The sequence below is a fragment of the Anabrus simplex genome, chromosome 1 (genome assembly GCF_040414725.1).
Source record: "Anabrus simplex isolate iqAnaSimp1 chromosome 1, ASM4041472v1, whole genome shotgun sequence".
In the NCBI taxonomy this organism is placed as follows: domain Eukaryota; kingdom Metazoa; phylum Arthropoda; class Insecta; order Orthoptera; family Tettigoniidae; genus Anabrus; species Anabrus simplex.
Genome location: NC_090265.1, coordinates 1176039665 through 1176064794, shown reverse-complemented (window position 1 = coordinate 1176064794; position 25130 = coordinate 1176039665). Strand labels below are relative to the sequence as shown.

The 25130-nt window shown below is 40.8% G+C and overlaps 1 protein-coding gene across 4 annotated transcripts in view; it reads right to left on the bottom strand.

Moving 5' to 3' along the window:
• LOC136877265 (ras-related protein Rab-3) overlaps nt 1-25130 on the bottom strand; it is a 608034-nt gene that overhangs the window by 422689 nt on the left and 160215 nt on the right. The gene's annotated exons all lie outside the window — the stretch shown is intronic.

Sequence of the window (25130 nt, the reverse complement as noted above, 5' to 3'; positions counted from 1 at the left end):
ATAAAATAAGCAAAGTCAAGTCACTTTATGAAATAAAGACAGAAGTGAAACACTACTGAAAGATGAGCCCGCTGCTACACTGGGCTCAACGCTGGGATTTTGAAGATTGAGAAACTTGAACACTATCAATTTTGATGTTGATACTGAAAGACAATAAAGAGACTATGAAGACCAGAGAAAGCATATATGGATGATAATGACGTGTCGGTATATGATATGCTGAAAATGAAGAAAACGTTATAATAATATGTATAAATGTATAATAAATAAGTAGCGAATAGAAGAAATCAAGGAGGACATCAAAATAATGTGATATCATTAGAGGAATGTGGAGAAAAAAATCGATAGGAAGTAAAGAGATAAGTGTTACATGAAGCAAATGGAGAGAATACATGAGGAGGTATGCTATACACTTTGACTTAGTTAAAGTCCATTAATACATTTTACAACAAACAGCCAATTCTAAGGAATATGCACATGATACACATATATATTATTTATTACATTTTGTAGCTTGAAATATAATTCATCTTTTGAATTATAAATAACTAACTGAATGTATCAGTAATGATGACAACAACAAGTGAATACTCTTTCCCGTATTGCTGATTACTCGTCAATGGGAGAGAAGAGTATTCCAATAATTAATTCATGCATTCCTTCATTCATTCAAACGACCATGAAAATACTTTAATGAAATTATCAATTTATAGTAAGAAATTTGAACATTAGGAATTAAGTTGGTATTTCTGTAGTAATATTATAAGTGCAATGTACGACTGCTAAAACCAAATTTTCTGTTCGTAGCCAAGCCTGGGTGCTCACCGGGTATGTTATTGTTTCCATTAGGCTACTTGGGATAATGTGGATAGGTGGGAACAATGGCAGCGGGTAGTCTTAATGATGATGATGATGATGATGACGACGACGGGTAGAGGAACATATGTCTGCTGTACAGACTTTTCACTCATAAGAAAGATTGATGTCAAAGATATGTTTAATCCTTAATGAGAAGCAACTGTAACTAGAAAATTACTATTTGTACAAGATGCTTCTTTTTTCTCCGTGCAACCCGAACAGTAAGTATTTAATAAAATGGAGATGAGGCTACAGCTTTCACGTATGGAGTTGTCTCGGCGGCCAACCAGCCGGCGCTCCATAAGACGTGCTTCTTCTGGGTAGTGGCCCACCGTATCACACTGTATACAAATATTGCCTCTCTTTTATGATCCACTCTCCAAAAGGGCTGTTTGCTTTTATATTAGCAGTCTGCCCGCTCACTTGTTTATCATCAAGGAGGAACACGCGACAAATACTGATAAAACTGAGTACAAAAATATACAAATGTTAGTCCATTTACAGCTCAGCGCCTTTAATTGCTCTTGTTAAGTCATTTAGCATATACTGTGTGTACTACAAAATAGTCAACTATCTCCATTTGTGCGTACTACACACGTGTCAGATATTAACAGAATGCATTAAACTGAGCAGTGATGACTGTACTTACCGGTAGAGTAGATGCTCGAAAATACGTCAAATACGTTTTTTTAACAAGTTGCTTTATGTCGCACCGATACAGATAGGTCTATGGCGACGATTGTACAGGAAAGGGCTAGGAGTGGGAAGAAAGCGACCCTAGCCTTAATTGAGGCACAGCACCAGCATTTGCCTGGTGTGAAAATGGGAAACCACGGAAAACCATCTTCAGGACTGCCGACAGTGGGATTCAAATCTCCCGAATACTGGATACTAGCCGCACAAGTCGAATATCAGAATGTGTAAAATTGATAACTTCTCTTATCGGTACAGTACTATTCAAACTCCAGCAGTAAAATTATTCTCAATTTCATTAGTCTTATTCTTGATTGTCTAACTGGAGGCTAAAATTTTAGTCTGAAAAAGTACAAGGAACGTATCTAAATAATTCCTTCGAAGGGCGAATTCCAGCAGCTCCCTTAGAACTTCTGACGCAGTCTTGATAAATCTTCAATCTGCATTCAATCCTTTTTTCCTCTTTTTCTTTTCCCCGTAGTGAGAACTACTGAACTACAGGTGGTGAATTCAAAAGGGGAGCTACTCGTAGAGTACCGGACGGAAAGTAGATTTTCCAGGCAATTCAGCCGGTCGAAGGAGTTAATCCCCAAAACAAAGAGACTGGGGAAGAAGAAATATACTGTGTCATACATAGTGCCTGCCCTTGCATCACAGACTGTCTAGAATGTACATAATGGTTAAAATATTACTGAACGATCCGCTAGGGAGACTGGAAATTTTCCGTTTAATTGCAAGTTTCGTCTTCCGTTTCCGCGTTTGACAGTTCCCTTATAATATAGGATGATTCGCTGATTTGCATTACATGGTACTCTCAAGTCAGGGGACTGGGTTAATTTTCCGTTAAAGGCACGATTCCGCTTAATAGAGGGTCCGTTTATGATACGTTTTGCTATATAAATAAATAAATAACAGATAGCTAGCCCTCGGATACTCGCCCAGTCATTTATTTATTTGTAGTACAGAGTATATTCGTTGCCAGGAACGTTGATACTCTCTGTAGCTGCCTATCAATGTTGTATTTAACTGGCGAGTGTGTTTCCGGCTTGTCTAGGCGCCAGACGAATTAGAAGTGGTCTGGGCTACAATAGTAGCAAATACAGTAAAGACAATACGTGACACTTACGAATTTCGCCTTGCTAAAATGGGAGACAATTCGACGGTGGCGCTCCTAGTGACTTGACCTGAACAAATCGCGCTAAATTCAAATATCAATGGAAATGTATATACGGAAATGGATAAATAAATTACGTCTAGAAAGAAAGTGATATTGAGATATTAACTTCGAAGTTGCTAAAGCAATTCTGGATAAATGAATGAAGAATTATTTAAAAGGTTATTAATCAAAGACTGAAATTAGACACATAAACAAGATATGAAATGGGCTGCTGTGAAATGGCTTGATCTTTCATTTATGCATTACTTTTTTAGCTTTAGCATTTCTGCCTGAACTTTTACGGTTGGATTTGTCTTTTTTCTCATTTAGAAAACATTGTATAATCACATTAAGACACTTGTCAATAAAAATATCGGCACATTCCTTACACACATGATGCAATGAATTAACATTTAAAAGCTGGACAATTTTCCTCTTAACATGAAGCCTACTAACAGAAAGAAAATCTATAAAATTCCGGCTTTAATGTGAGAAGAGGGATTAAAGAAATAAAAGTGTGAAAATGCTGTCAATAGTGATGCTTTGAGGAATATTTACGTACAGTTAGAGTAAAAATGTAACATACCCTTGGCTGTATAGTCAAGGATTTTTAATGTCGCTGGCCCGGAAATGATCTGAACAGATCTTATAATTCTTATATAAGCGTAACGTCCCTTCTTTCTTGTACACCTTATCCAAATCACTTCTCTGACATTTCAAAACCCACAGATCACACCTACAACAACACATCGGTATTGAAGGTTAACTGCTGCACTATACAATAAAATATGCGTATTACATTTTATGCCAGTTAAAATATGGGTCGAGCAGGTCAGAAGATTATGAAGGACTATAAAATTGTCTGTCACTGGAAGAATATATATGCAAACACAATATTACTTACATGTTCTTGTCACGAGGGAACCTGAAGAACGACCGCGCATTTTTCTCTACTTCGTAATTACTGAAGTCAAACACAGCACATACCTTTCCCCTCATGTTCAGAGGAGATATCAAGGAATAACACACGCTACTATTTAATTATGTCAACTCACTGGAAACGCATAAATAACACCAAAAACTTCACACAAAAATACACGTGCTCTTATGAGAGAATCAGTACTGTTCAGATCTATCCGCTAGAGTGAGCTCCAATAGCTGTCTCTCGATATCTCGCTCAGTGTCGCGTATTGTCTCTACTGTATTTGATAGTAGCCCGCGCGAGCATTGCTGTTTCAGAGCTGACACTGACCGAGCAAAGGAAACGTCGCTGCGCAGGCGGCCAAGTAGATGACTTTCAAATCAGTCAGTGGTTAGATGAAAGTAGTGATAGTATTGTTAGCGGCGATAGTGACGAAAGTGAACAGGATATACTTACACACGAAGTACACCAAACTGAATCTGAAGAAGGTACAAGCATTGAGAAAGATACCCCGCTCGAGCGTCCAGCGACAAATGACGATGCAGGTACCGGAAGCAATAATTCCGAATGTTTCACTGCCAAGGACAATTTCAAGTGGCTAAGGGATCATCCACGTACCGAGGGATCATTCACGTACCGATGTGCGTACAAGAGCCCGTAATATTACCGTTCACTTTCCTGGCCCTAAGGGAATTGCTCGTATTCTGAAAACGGAACTAGAATATTTAGAACGTTTTATAAGTAGCAATATACTACAAATGATAACGACAGCGACACATATTTATATAGGTGAATTAAGAGACAAGTTTGAACGTGATCATGAAGTAAAATGTACCGATCCTGCAGAAATACGTGCTTTGAGTGAGTGCTAAATTCCCTAAAATACTCACAGAAATTATAAGACAGCTTTTTAACCTGATATTATTTTCACTTATTTAGCATGCAAATATGTTCTAATGTAGCTACATGGGTATGTGTATAAATAAATTTAAAAGCTGTAATTTTTTAAATTTCTGTTTCCATGGTAGATTTTCCTTGGGGTGCGATGCAATCAAATTTTTCTTCAAGAGTTTTGATTGCCTCTTCTCAACAAAAGAAAAACCTACATATGGTCTTCAAATTTGGCTTAGAATGTTTATATATACTACTATTTAAGATACTTTTACCAAAGAAACCGAAAAATAGTGCGGAATTTTAGTTTGGGCTACGTATTGTAGCCCGCGCGAGTAATGTTGCGTCCATTGCTAGTGCAAGTGTCCGAGGGCTAGATAAATAGATGGATACACTGACGGAAAATGAAATCCCGACACCAAGAAGGGGTTGTGCTAGATAGACGAAATTCTGGATGCGTAATTTTACATCTAAAAGATGACACCTATTCACGTTGCGCGTTAGTCGACGAAGAGTGATGCTAGTAGCGCCACTATGACCTTTCCAAGCAAGTTTGCTTTCATTTCGTGAGCGCGTCAGTGGATGCAGAATAGGTTTCGGCCCACAAGTGGTCACGTCTGGTCCGTGGTCCGACAGCTCTGCACTCCGACCGGCCAACCGAGTAGAGGAGGGAGTGGTCACGGTTCTACCGTGGCTCTACGGCTCTATATTCGGGAATCGGAGAGGGGCTGGTCTCCACCGTCGGCTGTCCTGAGAATGCTCTTTCGTGGTTTTCCATTCTCCTGCACAGTTCCTAGTATATGCCACGGCTGCCAACCCTCTCACCTTCCTCCGATACAAATCTCCTGGCCTGAGAGACGGCGTCACCGTCTGGGGAACCCACCTCCCCCTTCAGGGGAGGTATGAAAACATATAGTAGTAGTTCGTGAGCGTTAGTCATCATCCGGTGTTGACGTTGTGACGTGCGTGTGAGTACGTAAGGAGACGAAGAAGGCTGTATGAGCAGCTTACTGAGTTTGAACGAGGCCGTGTACGTAATAGGACTACGAGCAGGTGGATGTTCTGTCCGCGATATTGCAGATAACTTGGTAGGGATGTAAACACAGTGCATCGGTGTTGCCAACAATGGTCACGGGAAGGTACTGTTTCAAAAAGACCGGAGTCCGTCCGTACACGGGTCATTACAGAGAAGAAAGACCACCGTATTGCTGTAATAGATCGTGTTGCATCTGCAGAAGCCATTATAGCTTCAGTTGGCACCAGAGTGACACAGCGAACTGTAACAAGTTGATCACTTGAGGGACAGCTGCAAGCCAGATGTGCTGTGGCGTACATGCCACTGACTCCGAATCACTGCCGTCTGCAATTTCAGTGGTGTCAAGCTAGAGCTCATTAGACATCTGTCGTTTTCTCAGTTGAGAGCCGTTTTTGTACTGGTGCCATTGATGGCCGTAGTTTGGTAAGGAGGAGGTCAGATAAACGCTTGGAACAAAGTTGTCTGTGGCGTCAACACACTGGATATACACCAGAAGTTATGGTCTGGAGAGCGATTTTCTTTGAAACCAGGAGCACTCTCGTCGTTATCCCAAGAACTTTGACAGCGGATTTGTACATCAGACTGGTAATTGAACCGGTTGTGCTGACATTCATTCGCAGTATGCAAGGGGATGTTTTCCAACAGGATAACGCTTGTCCTCATACCGCTGCTGTAACCCAACGTGCTCTACGAGATCACCAGACCTTTCACCGTATGGGACATCATGGGACGACAAATCCAGCATCATTCAATACCAGAATTAGCCATTGCTGATCTGACTGACCAAATGCAACAGGCATGGAACTCCTTCCCACAAAATAACATACGACACTTGTACGACACAGTGCATGCACGTTTTCATGCTTGCATTCAACATCGTGGCGACTACAGCGGTTATTATTGTACCACCATGTCACATGTCTTTTCGCGTATACTTGAGCCTGTGACCTGGAAACATTAATCAAATAAAAATGTTACCTAGACAATTGCTTCGTCTATATTACATTCCTCTAAACTAATGTCTTCTTAGTGTTGGGATATAATTTTCCGCCAGTAAGTTATAGATAGATACCCTCTTTATTGGTTGCGATTGTTATATAGTGGTCATACCCCATGTACAAAGTAGTGCGACGGACGAATAAGGTAAACGACGATCGGGGTAGTACGTTAGCTCCCCGCTACGTTGTGACAGAGTTCGATTTCCAACTATGTTCGAGATGATTTTAAGTCCTGGTGTGAAGTTTGGTTCGGGTTACATTAAGCCTCGTAAAATAATAATAATAATAATAATAATAATAATAATAATAATAATAATAATAATAATAATAATAATAATAATAATAATAATAATAATAATAATAATAATAATAATATAATAATTTCGTGTGGCTATTTCTAGCCGAGTGCAGCCCTTGTAAGGCAGACCCTCCGATGAGGGTGGGTGGCATCTGCCATGTGTAGGTAACTGCGTGTGATTGTGGTGGAGAATAGTGTTATGTGTGGTGTGTGAGTTGCAGGGATGTTGGGGACAGCACAAACACCCAGCCCCCGGACCACTGGAATTAACCAATGAAGGTTAAAATCCCCGACCCGGCCGGGAATCGAACCCGGGACCCTCTGAACCGAAGGCCAGTACGCTGACCATTCAGCCAACGAGTCGGACATAATAATAATAATAATAATAATAATAATAATAATAATAATAATAATAATAATAATAATAATAATATTAATAATAATAATAATAATAATAGCTTGTTGCTATTAGTAAAGTCTGCAGTGAAGAGAAAACTGAGTTAGTGTGGTGGTGAGTAGTGTTGTGAGAGTGCTGTGTGAGGCCCAGGAATGTTAAGGACACCACAAATACTGTTCACGGTTACAGTCCCAGAATTTCGAAGGCAAAGACGCTGACCAGTCAGCCACAGAGCCGCTATTTATAATGACAAAGACTTGTTGTCGTAATGGTTCGAATTCCGGCGACTGCAGATGGGTAGATAGATTAAATTGCTGACTGAGCCTGAATAGTCCGACTCGTTGGCTGAATGGTCAGCGTCCTGACCTTCGGTTCAGAGGGTCCCGGGTTCGATTCCCGGCCGGATCGGGGATTTTAATCGCTTCTGATTAATTCTTCTGGCTCGGGGACTGGGTGTTTGTGTTCGTCCCAACACTCTCCTCTTCCTATTCACACAACACACTACACTACCAACCACCACAGAACACGTTTGTGTACACCTGTACCTTAGCCGTGAATGCTCCTCACGAACCAGTTCTAATTCTAAAATGGGCAAACACCGAGGGGCTATCAACTTGGGAGCGTTAGGAGGCGACCACGGGGTCTCGAACAGACAGTGGTATAGCTTACACCTACTTGTGCCATGATCTTTTCCTTTTCCAAACCTGCCGGTATTAAGTAAATAAGGAGTAAAGAGCATTTCATTTTCACCCCATTGAAGACTCCTCTTACTTTAGCTGATACCTACATTTTTCGATGGGTCAACCCTCTGCGATTTTATTCCCGGATTAAGGGAGTTTTGATTACAAAAACTTGAGCACAGGAGACGATCACTTGAGCCTATGTCGATCATCTTTATCTTTTACCAAACGTAAAAGCAAAGTAAATGTTCTTTCACTGGTGAGAGACTTGCCTATGGCGTTCTTGTAATCCTAGAGAATCCTTGATGCTAAGTAATGGCCAGTGCAACAAAGTGGTTAGTTAAACAGCTTGGGGCTCGTGCTGAGTCGTAAATTACTGTCTGCTGCCAGATAAATTGGCGGGCTATGACAAAAGAAAAAGGAAGCAACAATATAACGGGCGTCGTTGATCGAGTGAGTCATGCGACACACTGTAATGAGTGATAATATCTCAGAAGTAACTTAACTAAAGATGTCAATAAATAACGGAGAGGATGAACTGCACAGTAAGTTTATGACTAGATTTTTCTAGAATAAGAGGAGTGTTAGATATATACACATGACTATCCCAATGTTCCTTTATATCAGGCGTCGTGGAACGAATTCTGCCAATTGATAGATAGGATTCTCATACTAGAATGAGGATATATAGCCTTAAAGACACAGCATGAAAAAATAGTGGAACAAAAGTTGTTATTAGTAGTTCAGTTTTCAGTACATGCGAAGTATAGAAAAAAATTTACGTTTGGGTAAAATTGAATATTTATCCTATTGTTCTATGACTAATATTTTTGACTGTTGAAGTATAAAAGCAAAATCATCAGTTCAACTATCATAGGTCTTAAAAGAGGTTGAGCGCAGTTGTTTTGGTATACTCATGTGAAAAACTTAAGGATAAGTTATTTAAGTACATTTCCACAATTATGATGAATTGTTTATTGCAACAGTATATATGAATACATTTGTAAAAGAATATTGCCTCCCCCCCCCCCCAAAAAAAAAAGAAAGCACCACTGACAATGCAATAAAGTGTCATTACGACGTGCGGTATTCTAGTCAGTGACACGCTACAATGCGGTCTTATGTTGGTGAACAAGATTGTCCATCAATAGAATCCCATGTATGTACAGTCGCTCAAAAAGATGAATGTATGTTCCTCGCATTTTTATATTATTTTTTCATACCATGTCAATTATTATCAAGATATAATGCACCTTCCATGTATATACAAACCATGTGGATACCCACAACAAACTTTATTTGTGTAGGTTACTTTTTGGGAGGAAAATGTACCTGCGAGGAACCTATACACAGGACGAGTTGGCCATACGGTTTCGGACGCTCAGCTGTGAGCTTGCATCCGGGAGATAGTGGATTGAACCCCACTGTTATAAACTCTGGAGGTGGTTTTCCGTGGTTTTCCATTTTCACACTAGGCAAATGCTGGAGCTGTACCTTAATTAAGGCCACGCCCGCTTCCTTCTGTAACGGTTCAAATCCCGTTACAAGATGATATCTGTATTTTTATTATTGTATGATTTTATCTGTATTTTATTATTATTATTATTATTATTATTATTATTATTATTATTATTATTATTATTATGTTATCTGTGATATTGTTACTATTATTGTAATTATCAGTCTTATTTAATTCGATTTTGCAATTGCCTGTTGCTTGCAAGATTGTACTTAGATGTATGCATATATACGTATGTGTAGTATAACACTCAATACCTGTACAGTGAGAATTGTTGTATATATCAGAGATTGGGTGTGACGTTGGGACATTGTGCAAGATTAGTGGCGATTCTGCCAAGTCATCGCCGCGCCATGGCTATGTCATCGTATTTATTTAGATATGCGCTCACGGAGTTAGCCGCCGCCGGGCTATTTCACCACTGTATGTAATATTTGTCGCGTAGGTGGGAGTATGTCATTGTTATTTCTGGAGATTACGTAGTTGTGTCAACCAACGTCTATATAAGGTGGATGCACATTGTAGCGTCAGTCATTACTTATACGGATGCAGTACAGTGAAGTAGTCTACTAGATCAAGAGGCCTTAGTTGGTCAGTCAACCAGTGTGAACGAGAGATGGTGAAGACTCAGTGAGCCATTATTGGTCATTGAGAGAGTGAGACCAAATGGTTGGTCCGTCACTTAGTGGAAGACGCGGACGCAAGGCTTACCAAGGAGTCAGAGAGGGCAACCCTGGACCTGCCAAGAGGTCATACCATATTGACTTACAAAGAAGTCAGATGATATGGAGAAGAAGCAGTCTCAAGGATGTATCACCACGTGAGGCGTGACACATCTACAGTAAACACCAGAGCAATGGATTACGTCGTAATTACACTCAAAGTGTTAAAGGTACAGTCAAGTGAATCAGTGAGGGAAATATTTCGTATAAATTGTTAAATGTCCGGTCAAGAAGAATTCAAATTCATGCCTAGTTTCTTTCAGTTGCAATGTCATTATTTCATATTCTCATCTGTTTTATCGCAACAAGACTCACTATTTTTGATATATTTTTTAAAGAATATATATTGTTCTATCAAACGAATTCATAGTTTCATTTCATTGACAGTAAAATATCTTAACCTCAAAATTAATGGGGAAACCGAACGCCAATCTCCTTTTCCCAGAACTTATATGGTATGTTGTCAAAAGTAAGCTTATTACCCCACACCCTAGAGATAGTCAAGAGTCTCATTCTATTATTGCTGTACTGAGTGACAGCTGGCGCCCTTCAAATAACGTATGTGTAAGTAAGCAGGTAACTAGTAAGTGTGAGTACAAGGTTCGACGAGTGTGTATTTTATTTAATAAATGTTAATTTTCATAATTTCCATTTTAAATGCAGATATTCAAATTTTACAAGTTAAATACAGATTTATATGTTTGTAAAATTAGTCAGTCAGCGACTTAGAAAGATTACACTTCCCACTCCTAGGCCTTTCCTACCCCATCGTCGCCATAAGACCTATCTGTGTCGCTGCGACGTAAATCAAATTCTTAAAAAAAAAGAGGAACTTATATAGAGGTATGCGCTAATTTTTTATATTTTTTTTTTAAGCGACTGTATAAACCAGCAATAGCGTTGAGGTTTGGGAGAATATCCTAGCTAATTCAACCGGCTGATAGCTTCACATTCTGGGTATCAACCAGCAATACCCGATGTGGACGAGGATTTTCATGCATAAACAGCACCTGTACACTAATTGTACCCCTAACAGTGTTTTAGGTCTCATTAACTTCTTTCACTGTTTCCGGAGACTCCGAGTTGCCAGAATTTTGTCCCTCAGGAGATGTTGAATCTACCAGTAAATCTAACGGCACGTGCCTGGCGTATTTGGGCACCTTCAAATACCACCGAAGTGGGTCGGGAGCCATCCCCCCAACTTGAGTTCAGAAGACAAGCGCTCTACAGTCTGAGCTACACATCCCGCCATGCTGGTGTCTCTTAACCCTTTCACAGGCCTTTCTTTGGTGCAGTGCAACAGGCTTTTTGTTTTGTTTTTTATATTCTTGTCTGGGAATGGGAAAGTAAGTAAAGAGTAATATTCTTAAACACGCAATTTTTATTGTCCGCCTCTGTGGTGTAGTGGTTAGTGTGATTAACTGCCACCCCCGGAGACCCGGGTTCGATTACCGGCTCTGCGGCGAAATTTGAAAAGTGTTACGAGGGTTGGAACGGGGTCCACTCAACCTCGGGAGGTCAACTGAGTAGAGGTGGGTTCGATTCCCACCTCAGCCATCCTCGAAGTGGTTTTCCGTGGTTTCCCACTTCTCTTCCAGGCAAATGCCTGGATGTTACCCAACTTAAGGCTACGGTCGCTTCCTTCCCTCTTCCTTGTCTATCCCTTGCAATCTTCCCATCCCCCCGCAAGACCCCTGTTCAGCATAGCAGGTGAGGCCGCCTCGACGAGGTACTGGCCATCCTCCCAAGTTGTATCCCCCGATCCAGAGTCTGAAGCTCCAGGACACCACCCTTGAGACGGTAGAGGTGGGATCCCTCGCTCAGTCGGAGGGGAAAAACCGACCCTGGAGGGTAAACAGATAATGAAGAAGAAGAAGAAGAAGCATTTTTTTGGTAGCTCAATAAAATGGTGGGAAGTATTCTTCCCATGGCCCATTTTGAATCACACTCAAGTAATAGCTTATTTAATTCAAAGGCTGCTAAAATACATTGAAAATTGTATAAAACTCAAATATTTCTCAGTTAGATTGTGTACATTCTGTTACAAAAGGAAACGAAGATCAATCGCATTTCTCTTAGGGCACTGAAAACTTGCTAGCAGATGTCTGTCTTACTTCCTAAAACATGGATCCACACAGAGAGGAAAGTAGGGACATGATTTATTTTTATAAATTATTTGTCCGGCTGTTTGCACTTAAGAAACGAAGTTTCAGATTTATTGGCATCTTTCGTGTGCCCTTTGTGGTAACATTCCGGCAATCCGACGTCCCTACCTTCCTACTTACGGTCGGCTCAAGTAGCCTACTAATCCGATTTGTAAACGTTGAACTGCCCCGCTTTATGTCAATCGATATATTTATGATTAGAGCCTGGAAGTTTAGGCATTTATTTTGACTGGGCGTGAAAATAAGCACTTAAAATTTAGGAAACCGGCAGTAAAATAATGAAAATAGGCATTTAAAATTACGAAAATGGACACTAAAATTATAAAAATATTCTAGTGCAAGGTACTTAATACACTTCTGCGTCACATTTTAGTACCTACTATTTTGCTATTTGCTTTACGTCGCACCGACCCAGATATGTCTTACGGCAACGATGGGATAGGAAAGGCCTAGGAATTGGAAGGAAGCGGCCCGTGGCCTTAATTAAGGTACAGCCCCGGCATTTGCCTGGTGTGAAAATGGGAAACCACGGAAAACCATCTTCAGGGCTGCCGACAGTGGGGCTCGAACCCACTATCTCCCGATTACTGGATACTGGCCGCACTTAAGCGACTGCAGCTATCGAGCTCGGTTTTAGTACCTACATATCTTCAGTTGAGATTCGTGTAATACGAAAATAGCCTATCGTTTGTGCAAATGTTATTTTTTATCTAAAAATTAGAATGGAAATGTTCTATTGATTATTCATACAGTACATTGCCCGACTCCTTGGCTGAATGGTCAACGCTGAGGCCTTCGTTCATAGGGGCCCCGGGTTCGATTCCATTGGTTGAATGGTCAACGTTGAGGCCTTTGATCCATAGGGTCGCAGGTTCGATTCCCGCCCGAGTTGGAGATTTTAATCACGTATGAATAATTCTTATGGCTCGGGGACTGGATATTTGTGTTTTTCGCAACACTCTCCTGTTCATATTTAGACAACCACCACAGAGACAGCAAAAGTGAGTACATCCCTCCAAATAGGGTAGGCTTGAGAAAGGGCATCTGGACATACAACAGGGCCGGATCCATACATGCGACACAGTTCGCTCCCGTGACCCTAGACGTGTGGGAAAAGCGGTAGAAGAAGAATATTGTTAATAAAATAGACATTTTAACGCTAGTTGCTTTACGTCGCACCGACACACAAAGGTCTTATGGCGACGATGGGATAGGAAAAGCCTAGGAGTTGGAAGGAAGCGGCCGTGGCCTTAATTAAGATACAGCCCCAGCATTTGCCTGGTGTGAAAATGGGAAACCACGGAAAACCATATTCAGGGCTGCCGACAGCGGAATTCGAACCCACTATCTCCTGGATGCAAGACCACAGCCACGTACCCCTGACCGCACGGCCAACTCGCCCGGTATACAATAGATTAGAGCTACATTTTATTTCCACTGATATTAATTTTGGTATGTCCATAACAACTCAGAAAAGGCAAAAAGTAATTCAACTTTCAAATAGGCAACGGAAGCTAAAGTAGGCAATAAAGGAAAAATAATATCTGGTCCTATCGTTCCTCAATGTACGAAAACATGTTTATCTCTATTTGACACTTCGGTATATCCAGCCAGATAAAAAAAAGGCATTTTGCCTAACTTCCGGGCTGTACTTATGATCTAGTATTGATGGGACACAATGTACTGTAATTGTAAAATCTTGCTCCATCTCTGTTCTTCCTCTGGACAGCCACATCATTAATAACTACTCTGACTTGGCAGAGGCGACGTCTAGACATGGCGGCCAAGTAAACAGAGCGTCAATAGAGCGTCGACCAGTCACCCACTGGAATTAATTACGCAATCGTACTGTGCCCGCACTCCATGTCAGACTCTTTGGCAACCCACAGCGCGCTGCGAAAATCGAGGATCGTCTGCTGGTTTGGGGTGAACTTTTCTTCTGTTTACTTTATGAGAAGTTATGCAGTCGAAATCTCTAGACGGTTCCTGGTAAAGTCCGTAAAGATTTGACATTTTCGGGCCAACGTCCACATATTACTGCATTTGAATGTTATCTGATAAATTCCACGACAAGCTGGCCTAGAAACAATAAAAAATGAACGCAGGATTTTTAAAAATTTTCCAAAATCTTAAAATATCCTACATGTAGAAAAATGTTGAAACAAAGATTATGTTAAAAGAAATATTTTCTTAATCGTATTAGTGCTCGTAGAAAAATTAGAGTATAATATTTTTCGTAAATTCCGAGGTTCATGTTTCATTTATCCTTGGAAATAGAGAACTGAATGAGGTTTATTTTCACATACATAATACAGGCTTTTCAATTATATGTAAATCACGTGGGTTGTTCACATTCTTAGTAGTAATAGTATGTTTTATATATTCTAAAACGGAACAAATATCTGAATACAGCAATGCTTTCGGTTTCGGCTGGTGAATAAAACTGGCTTGCTATATTTCTAGAAAATAGATCTCAGAGAATTAGAGTAGGTGAAGGTTTATCTGACCCTGTAATAATTAAGAGGGGAATTCCTCAAGGCAGTATTATCGGACCTTTATGTTTTCTTATATATATAAATAATATGAGTAAAGGAGTGGAATCGGAGGTAAGGCTTTTTGAGGATGATGTTATTCTCTATAGAGTGATAAATAAGTTACAAGATTGTGAGCAACTGCAACGTGACCTCGAAAATGTGTGAGATGGACAGCAGGCAATGGTATGTTGATAAACGGGGTTAAAAGTCAGGTTGTGAGTTTCACAAATAGGAAAAGTCCTCTCAGTTTTAATTACTGCGTTGATGGGGTGAAAGTTCCTTTTGGGGATCATTGTAAGTATCTAGGTGTTAATATAAGGAAAGATCTTCATTGGGGTAATCACATAAATGGGATTGTAAATAAAGGGTACAGATCTCTGCACATGGTTATGAGGGTGTTTAGGGGTTGTAGTAAGGATGTAAAGGAGAGTGCATATAAGTCTCTGGTAAGACCCCAACTAGAGTATGGTTCCAGTGTATGGGACCCTCACCAGGATTCCCTGATTAAAGAACTGGAAAAAATCCAAAGAAAAGCAGCTCGATTTGTTCTGGGTGATTTCCGACAAAAGAGTAGCGTTACAAAAATGTTGCAATGTTTGGGTTGGGAAGAACTGAGAGAAAGAAGAAGAGCTGCTCGACTAAGTGGTATGTTCCGAGCTGTCAGCGGAGAGATGGCGTGGAATTACATTAGTAGACGAATAAGTTTGAATGGCGTTTATAAAAGTAGGAAAGATCACAATATGAAGATAAAGTTGGAATTCAAGAGGACAAACTAGGGCAAATATTCATGTATAGGAAGGAGAGTTAGGGATTGGAATAATTTACCAAGGGAGATGTTCAATAAATTTCCAATTTCTTTGAAATCATTTAGGAAAAGGCTAGGAAAGCAACAGATAGGGAATCTGCCACCTGGACGACTGCCCTAAATGCAGATCAGTATTGATTGATTGATTGATTGATTGATTGATTGATTGATTGATTGATTGATTGATTGATTGATTGATTGATTGATTGAAGAGAATAAAAAATTGATATTGTGAGTTGTGCCATCTTCGGATGTCCTTCATAGCAACGTTGAAAGAATTCCCCCCCCCCCCCCCAGAAATCCGAATGGGGGAATAGAAACTCCGGATAATAATTTTACGTTAAACAGAGCCATGCCATGTGAACTTAAAGGGATATCCTTCAGGATCTGTAATGCAGTGGTTTCCCGTTGTCTTCCGTATCCTAATGCCGTTGACCAGTTGTAGGTTCTTCCGCCTTTTGGGACCATTTCCTGTCCCAAGGACAATAGAGTGCCCTAGCCTCTACCCGCTCATCCGCCCTCAAGGAGACTGTTGGCACTTGGTAGAGGGGATCTTCTTATACCGGAAGATACTCGGTCCCTTCATTCGTTAGCCGCCTGCATATAACAAAATTGTCATAAACAGTCGTTGCCCCCTCTCTACCCCGGGGAGGCGAATGTTAGGATTTCACCATCATCGAAACTGAGACCATAATGGCTTTTCTCAGTTTCTCACTAGCAAATCTGCCCATGCTTCGCTACGGTATTCTACAGTACAATGTATACGGGTTTCTACGTAAATTACTATATACACAGTGAGTAAGATTATTATAAATTACATGTCCCTTAACGTTATGCGAAAAGCACCACGGGGAGGTCCCCATACGTAGTTTCCGATGTAAGGTGTGCGTTGGGAAGTGTTGATGATAATGGCTGGCCACATTTCCTACTGCCATTCGCAAAGAAGTTAGGGAGTTTTTACTATAACGGCAGGCTCACTTGCCTACTGCTATTCACAATCGAGTTTGGAAGTTTTCATTATAATGACAGGTCCCTTTCCCTAATGTAAGTCACAATGGAGTTGAGGGAGTTAAGGAGTTTTTGTTATAATGGCAGCCACACTATTCTTCAGCCAGTCATCATCCAAATTGGGAGTTTTGATTACAATGGCAGGTCTTTTTGCATTCTATATGTAAAATATACGCGTAAAAATTACAAACTTTACAATCCAGAAATCCAGCTCTATCTAACGCATAAGGGATCGAGATACAACAAAAAGTTATGGGACAAAAGTTGTAGGTCTCTGGAAATTGAGCGGCGATTGTGCTATCTGTTTTGTGATACGACTCACAGTTTATCCATCAGTTACCCCGAATGGAAGGTCTTCACCGTCATTAAAATTGGCTCTATAATAATTCAATATTATTCTGGGCCAAAAATTTACACATTTGAACATCTTGAAATATTTCCGTCGGTTACAGGTTAAATGTTATAATTTTGCCAAATTTCAATTTTCTACCTCGTCTAGCAAATTGTGTCCCCCATCTTGATTTGAGGGGAGGGGATAAATATTAGGACTTTTAGGGAGCTGTGACGCTCATGAAAACTATAGGTCATCTCTTTGGAAAAATATACCTCTCTGTGTGAAAGAAATGCTTACACTTGCGTTCTTATGCTGAGCACTAAATTTAAAAACGGGAAGTGGGTTTGATCGTGCATCAGCTCGATGGTATATGAAGAGGTATCGCTCTTGGGAAGTTGGAAAGCTCGTGTCAATAGATCTACCTGTACATAACTGAACTCTTGGAGCACAAAATGTCTGGCTACTCGGTGTCTTCGGAAACTTTGTGGTGTAAAGCAACGTTATTAGAAGCAACCGCAGACACCCGAGGTATACAATGACGTTCTCTCTGCGAGCTGAACCTGGCCTACTATCAGCATCGTTTCCCAAGTGTCTTCCTAAATCTGAGCACATTCAAACCGGCCTCACGATCAGAAGCATTCTCAGACGCCCTAGAAGTAGACTGGTGTTTTTAGGGTTTGAACGAAGATTTTTCACCGGCAGTTCGGTTTTAGTTGCCATAGAAAGAGGCACCAACACTCAAAAGTGTCACAACCTACCTACTGATTCTTAATAAGTTCCAGTTAATGGTATGTTATGCGACAATCGACGAAATCATAGACTGCGAAGGAAAAAAATGCGGGAATGAAATAGTGCATAGTAACATTCACAGGAAAGAGAGCCCAGGTTTCGTGATTAGCACTCGCATACATAAATACATACAGAGAAATTAAGAAAGAAAGTTGATATTAATTAATTTATTTATTTGTCATAAGTCTGTACAGAGTTCTCCTCTGTTTTCACAGACACTTTACATAGGTGAACATAAATGTCTGAATGATATTTTTTTAAATGAATGATTCCATGACCGAATTAAATTGTCATGCATGCATGAATAAATGAATGAACACTTCTCTCCCAGTCACGGATAGCCACCAACTGAGGAGAGAGCATTCGGTTCGCAGGATAAATGCATGGATGGGATTATGCATAACTACTGCCCGGTCGTGTTATCCACCCCTGGTGAGAAAAGGAGCCACCTTCCCAAGGATAACACGTCCGGCCCTTTCTCTTGAGGCCCAAACGGAAGACCCCACCTGATCTAATAGCTGTCAAACACTAATTACTCACCATTCCCTAATTTCTGCGAGGCACACGTAAGCGGAAATCCCGCTCCCCATGTGCCCCCCTCCCTATTCTTCTTTCTCTGTTGCATTTAGGTCACTCTACATATTCGATTGGGATAGGCCCGTCCTATCCCGTCCTACATCGGTTATAGCCTTACATAAGTGTATGAATTGATGAATTAATTAATTAATTGGCTATGATTCCCTGCCTAAAATAGTGCCCTTTGCACAGGCGGATCACCATTCCACATGCAAGGGCCACGCCTACGATTATCTACATGAATGTATGAATAAATGAATGAATTAATTAATTAATTACTAATTCCCTAACTGTATTGAGAAAACATTGATATTAATTGAAGATAGGATAATAGCCGGGGACAGCCGGATAGGACAAATATATAAATACCATGTGGATGAATTGAAAAAATGAAATGTTCCTCACTAAATAGTGATGATATGAGTTACGGATTTAGGAAAGGGGTAACGAAGGATAAATTTAGTAACCGTGATTCTTAGGTAATCAGATAAGAAGATGACTTACGGTGTTATTAATCAACCCCAAAGAGGCAAGGCAGAGGCAAGAAATTAAAGAAAAAGACGGAAGTAGAGGAGAAATAGGCAAACATTATAGCAAATGCCAGAAAACACTTTGCGGTGTGAAATAATGGGCCACACTCCGCGGTATTGTTGAAATATTAACAGCCACCCTTAGTACTATTCGTATACGATTGTAACCTCCAACTGTATTCCGCAAATATGCCGTTGAATGGCAGCTTGACGTCTCTCTCGCATTCTATCCAACGAACAGCCACGAGTTTACAGGAATGATGACGAAAATGGCATTACGTTACTTCCCTGCTGGCAAGCAGACAGAGACATTGCCATGGTAACCGGTAGGTTCGTTGTCGGTCTGCAAGGGTGTCCGTCACTCGATGCAGAGCACAAAACCCGCAGAAAATCATAATTTGCTCCGTCATTTGAAGAATAAGCGAAATTATGGAGATAACCGAAAATATTTAAAATGAAGGGACGTTTCACATAGTCTACAGATTTTATTTATTAATTAAGTCCTCGGTGGCTTCCTTCCAACTCCTAGGCAATTCCTATCCCATCGTCGCCATAAGACCTACGAGTATCTGAGTCAGTGCGACGTAAAACAAATTGCAGAACAAAATCTAATATCATTGTACCTTGCATAGTATTATTTTTACAACCGTAAAGAAATGGAAGTAATATATTTAATAGTGTGTTCGTAATATTGCTGTAAAAAGTTTAATGTCGGCCAAATATATTATATTGAACATTTAATATAATGGAAACCCTTGACCAGAAAAAGCTTATATTCAGCCGAAATGAGTATCTCAAGCCAATCTATGTTAGACATTTAAAAATAAGAATACAAGTTATTTAGCGTCACACTTAACACAAAGAAGATTTTCAACAACTCAAGGATAGCAAAGGGCTAGGACTGGGAAGTCGGAAATTGTGGTGTGAAAACGGGAAAGCTCAGAATACTACCTTCAGGGCTGCCGGCGGTGTGAGAGGTATCTTTTCTTTTCTTGCTAGTGGCTTTACGTCGCACCGACACAGATAGGTCTTATGGTGACGATGGGATAGGAAAGAGCTAGGAATTGGAAGGAAGCGGCCTTGGCCTTAATTAAGGTACATCCCCAGCATTTGCCCGGTGTGAAAATTGGAAACCACGGAAAACCATCTTCAGGGCTGCCGACAGTGGGGTTCGAACCCACTATCTCCCGAATACTGGATACTGGCCGCACTTAAGCGACTGCAGCTATCGAGCTTTAAATGTACTAAGAAATCTGCACAGGTCTTTTGTAAATGCATGTTTCATATACAAATGTGCTAGTAACTTGATGGAATGCCCTAACTTATTGAAGTTACAACCAATACAATTTCCGTCCCATATATAGCCGAAAGACTCAGGAAATTTTGGTTTAAACAGGCCCTGAAATCGTTAAATGAAATTACTAAAATGCAGGATGTATTCCATTCGTCAGCTAATGAAAATTGGAAACATCTCATAGAAGCCTTTCAGGCAACATTTTCCTGATTTCAGAATGAATTTAGCCAATATTACTTTAATGAGCCGGTGACCGAGATATTTGGCCTCCTTAAGTAGCAACAACAACATCAACAATAATCATAATCATCATCATTTCCTTCATAATGAGTCTGGCACGAGGGCAACTAGAAGAGAGGTAAGGTAAGGGTTATTCTGCCAGAAGGCAGGTCCGAACCTCCGCAGAGGTGTTCCTGAGCCGGAGTTTACGTGCGGTAGGTTGGCCAGTTCCTTTCCGCTCCTCCATTCCCTTAACCCCCACCAACAGCGCGTGGCAACCCATCCAAATCCTGACCACGCCCAATGTTGCTTAACTTCGGAGATCTCACGGGGTCCGGTGTTTCAACACGGCTACGGCCGTTGGCACTAGAAGAGAAAGTGAACGAAAATGCACACTTCAAGAAAGAAATGAGAAGAAAGTGCAATATAAATTTTGAGGTATTATACAAGTAATTAACCGGCTCCGAGGTTTAGGGATAGCGAGCCTGTCTCTTATCCGAAACTCCTGGGTTCCTTTTCTGCCCATGTCGGGAATTTTCCTTGGATCTGAGGGCTAGTACGAGGTCCACCCATTCTACCTAAGAACAATTGAGGAGCTACCTGACGATGAGACAGCGGACGCAGTCTAGAAAGGTAGGAATAGGCCGAGAGTATTCGTCGCGCTGACCACGCATTCCCTCGTAATATGATGACAAGCAGTCTCTTGATAGGTCGAAGCTGACTACCAACTAGAGGAAGAAGAAGAATTGAGACTCCAATCATGTCCACAAATCAAGGAACTGTACCCTATTGGAGAAACATTTTTACAGGAGCCGTATAGCATTAATGCCGTCCCCTCGGTGTAGGAGTAGCGTGGCTGCCTCTTACCCGGAGGCTCCGGATTCGATTTCCGGCCAGGTCAAGGGCTTTTACCTGGATCTGAGAGCTGGTTCGAGGTCTACTCAGCCTACGTGATTATAATTGAGGAGTTATCTGATGGTGAAATGGCGGCCCCGGTCAGGAAAGCCAAGAATAACAACCGAGAGGATTCGTCGTGCCGATCACAAGACACCTCATAATCTGCAGGCCTTCGGGCTGAGCAGCGGTCGCTTGTTAGACCATGGCCCATCGGGGTTTTTGCACCATGGGGTTTGGTTTTTGTATAGCATTAATGTTGGAATAATAGTATTCGGTGATTTAACGAGCGAACCAGAAACCGGCCTTCGAGCTTTGCTAAAAGTATAAGATGTAAAGTTGGTTTGAACAGTGAGATACACAACTTGACAGAACTGAGTTCTATCTAAGAAGTATTGGAAGGGCGGAGACGTTGACGGACAGTGAACCCTCCTGGGACGCAGTCAAGCGGATTGCGACGAAGAGATCGTACACATAAGCGGATCTCTGTCTGACCTGACGTTTCATTTTAACAGCTTTAGCTCTTGAACTTCCGGTATTTCTTCTAAGAAGCAAACAAGACTCGCTAGCCTACAGTAGAATATCTCACAGCCGGTACAAAACGTCATGAGAGTGGCAATGATATAGTGTACTTGCCAAACCGACATGTCACTCAGGCGCTATCTAGTAGGGGACTCATGGAGGTAAAACCAATATTGTTGATTATGCCAACCAGCAATGATATATAGTAGTTTACCGCCAGCAAGGTCTCTCCCTAGTGGTAGGCGACACCTTAAACGCCTGAGGGTGGTGAAGTCCTGCGGAGGCAAACTGAACTTTATGAAGAACACATGGGTTTAAATTTTTTTAACAGATGCCACTACTTTGGTTTTAGGTGCCACCTAGAGTCTTGGAATGAACGCTCTTTAGTGGAGTATTGTAACTGTTAGGGCTTGGCACAAGCTAGCGTATGTCTTCTCTTCCCAAGTTGCCACAACCATAATTTCAAAATTGAAATGAAATGAAAATGAAATAGCATATGGCTTTTAATACCGGGAGTGTCCGTGAACATGTTCGGCTCGCCAGGTGCAGGTCTCAATTTGACTCCCGTAGGCGAGCTACGCGTCGTGATGAGGATGAAATTATGATGAAGATGACACATACACCCAGCCCTCTTGCCAGAGAGATAAACCAATGACGGTTAAAATTCACGACCCTGCCGAGTATTGAACCCGGGACCCCTGTGACCAAAGGCCACCACGCTAATCATCACCCATCTTGACCCTATAAATAGGAGCAAGCTTGGACATTATATATCTGTCTTGATTAGTGCGACGACCTGTGAGGTTCTCCTCACAGAAGGCTACAGGTGAGCTGGGGCAACTTCTAAGGTGGGCGGATAAATCTTACCCTATCATGTGAACTGACTTGCTTATGGTGTCGAGCCGCATTTGTCTTATTTTAATGTAAGATTTCCTTAATTTAACTTTATTTTGTAAAATGTAGTTTTCTACCTTGCTACGAAGTGTAACCACCCGAGCAGGTGATATGTCTTAAGGATGCACGAGTGTAGACCCTCGTTTTCCTTATTAATTTTGTATTATTTTGACTAAGATGTTTCAAAATTGAATTTCTTTCTTTTTGCTTGCGGTCATTGCTCCCCTCTTAGTCGCAATATAGTATGGCTTATCCTCTGTGTTACTGGGCCTTCTTCCTCATTGTATTTAATTGCTGCCATGTAACGGGTTTGCTTGAGTAGGTTCATTATCCCACCCTAGTGTATTTTGGCCTTTTCTGTTTAACCTTCCAGTTTAGTGATCCTTGGCATGTAGCATGAGCTACTGCTCCTGTTTCAACTGGATCCTTATGATCCATATCTTGTGCTGTTGCTTCCTTCTGAATTAAGGGCAGCAAGTGTCAAATGGTGTAAAAGCTGATAAACTAATAAGTGTACTAAAAGGTACCTTGAGGTGGATGCTAGACCCTTACGGTCTTGAATCTTAGCAGTTTGATCTCCCTCTGGAACGTAAAAATTAAGTATCGGTAACTTATACTTCTTAAGCTAAAAACCAAAGATTGTCTTACAATGGTTGTGAACTGGGACTTTGTTCTCCCTGGTCATTACGAAGATCTAAACTGGAATCGTTTAATCCTTGTTAATAACTTTTCAAATATTTTATTCACACTGTCAATCATTGTTGTCGTTGTTGTTGTTTTGGGGTAGAAAGAAACTAAAAGAAAATAGAAAGTAATATTTAGGGAATACAATCAAAATTTATAGTGTTGTGTGGTCATTTGTCCAGTATCCTAGGCTCTACCCTACTGCCCTTGTGCCCTTAACAAATAGTATTGTTTCATTTTGGAGTTAGAACTATTGTGGTTATCTGTTCCTTGTTGTGTTATTTACAGCTATATATGTTCTTGTGGTACTCATTGTTGTTGCTTAGTATGAGAAGTTTAAGGCTGCTTCTTCATTAGTGTGTAAAGTTTTATCCGGTAAACTCTGACACTGTATTTTAGACTCCATTTTCCTTTGTTTACATGGAGTTAAAAAAGCACCTAGGCTCAGTTTCGATGTTGGTTGGTGGTTTAAGACAGGATTCCCACCCCGCCTTCACGTATGTATCCTACTGAAAATATCACCATAACCCGTCATATCCAAGTGGTTTGGAAGCCAAGTGACTAAATCACTATGTCTGTGTGCTTTCATAATTAATTAAGTGGGATTATAAATGGGAAATAAGTGGCCGAAATCATTAATTTTCAATACCGGCATTCTTTGAGGGTTGAATTTGGAAATGGCAGTACTGTTGTAAGCCGTTGTATCTCAGAAGATATAGTTGGAATTCAAGAGGATAAATTGGGAAAACTATTTGTTTATAGGAAGTGGAATTAGGGATTGGTATAATTTACCAAAGGTGACGTTCGAAGAAGTTCTAGCTTCTTTGAAATAATTTAAGAAAATACTAAATCGTTCAGAAGTTTGGAGTTGATCAATACTCGTGACAAGCTATTCTTCAGCACTGCAATATTTGCATAGTGTCGATGACGTCTGGCAATGCTCATATTCATGAAGTCTCTCAAGACGGTACCAGTGCAATTAAATTTACTATGGAGATGCAGTAGGACGGATGCCTTCCTTTCTTGGATGTTATAGTAAGAAAGAAACCGGACGGCTCCGTAGGACATACCGTCTATCGTAAGCTTACCCACACAAATTGCTAACTTCATGCAAATTCTCACCACCATCCAGCACTAAAACAAGGCATTCTCACGACACTCACCAAGAGAGCGAGACGAATATGTGAGCCATCAAATATCCAGGTGGAGATGGACACACTCAAAGTCACGTTCAAGGGTAATGGTTACAGCGATTTGCAGATTCATAGAGCCCTGCATCCCAGAGAAACGACCAAGCAAAGCTCACAGAAGGTTCTACTTGATGTTAACACTGAACGCCTGACCATCGTCCAAGTGATGCACAGTTGTTGTACCATAGTGTTAACATCGACATGCCCGAAGATGCTATTGTTGCCGTCGTAACGCAGTCGACATAGTCTATCTGTATAAACGGTAAACGCGCTAACACTAGACGTGCAATGATCGGGTCTAACTAGTCGATAGAGAAAGGTCCACAGCAAATAGGTCCACTAATGCTCATGTCCAGTATCAGAAATATCCACAGCCATTATCAGAAAAATCGTCGGACATTATTGTACATCGCTATTATTAGAAGTGCTCATAGAAATCATATGACCATTACCAGAGATATGCACAGTCATTATATGACCGTGAAATGTCAAGAAAAGGTATTTAATGTAAATTAATAATTC